Source organism: Chaetura pelagica, unplaced genomic scaffold (assembly GCF_000747805.2).
Source record: "Chaetura pelagica isolate M959 unplaced genomic scaffold, ChaPel_1.0 scaffold207, whole genome shotgun sequence".
Lineage (NCBI taxonomy): Eukaryota > Metazoa > Chordata > Aves > Apodiformes > Apodidae > Chaetura > Chaetura pelagica.
The window spans coordinates 2,931,023-2,932,189 of record NW_009953929.1 but is presented as its reverse complement, the minus strand read 5'-3'; positions in this window follow the sequence as shown (position 1 = coordinate 2,932,189).

The following is a 1,167-nucleotide window of genomic DNA, read 5'->3' as shown; positions in this document are numbered from 1 at the left end:
CCCGGGTCCTGTCCCTCCGGCGGCCGCCCCCGGCCCCGGCTGCGCTGGGCTGCCACAGAGGGTTGTCCCTTACAAAGGCGCCTGAAGGAACGTTTTTCAACAGAGCGTAAAATACTTTTAAAGCAAAAAATAAAATAAAAAATAAAAAAATACTTAATAATCTGGTGATTTAACTTGTAAAACTGCCTGGCAACAATGTATTATCAACATATTTTAAGGTTTAATGATTCCCAGTGCTCTGTCAAGTTTTGCATCCCTGACGTCGGTACATACCGGTAGTAGGAGCAAGATCTGATCCACTGTATTTTCCTCATAGTTTTAGTTAAAAAAAACCCCTAGGAGTAGGTGTTCAGCATCAGTAATTTGACGTCCCTCCTCTAACTCCTCTGGATGTGCTGATTTATGTGAGCTCACCAGCCAGCACGGAGTTTTGAACCCCGGGCGTGGTGCACTGATCTCAGATGTTCTAGTAACGGGTGGCAGGAGCTTTCATACTGAAAAATAAACATCAGGAAATCATTAAATAATCAAAAGTGCTTAAACAGCATTCTTAGAAGTACATACGAAATATTTGCAGTCTTGTAAGGCTCAAATTCTCACTGCTTCCTCGAATTTTTCACTTCTCCCTGAAATGCAGATATCCTTGTTTTCCAGATTATTTCAATGTGTATATATATATATATTTATTTTTTTTTCTTTGTACAAAACACGCTGGCACTGGAAATTTGCCGGTGACCTAACCAGCCTAATGTAGATTACCTAAATTTTGGGGGAAAAAGGTTTAAAGGTCAAAAACCAATTTATTTTTTTTTCCCTGGAAAATACTTTAGAGAGCAACAGTTGGGTTGGCCACAACACCTGCTGTAACAGAGAGTTGCTACATGCAGTTGGGTTTTGTTCAAACTCAGAAGTGCTTTGCAGCTGAAGTGAGAATAGCCAACTTCAGTCGCTGGTGTCATGAATGTACTTACCTGAATAGTTGTTCATAAAAATGATGCCATTGTCATTGAAGCTATCAGTGTCATGAAAATGTGGAACTGAGCCCGCAGGGAAAATCGTAGTATTGTTGAAGTCAGTCATGCAGTTCAGCAGGAGTCTTGTGGATTTCATATCACACTAGAGCAGGTTCTCATTTGTTTAATGAAGAAACAGTTCTGATGTTATTCA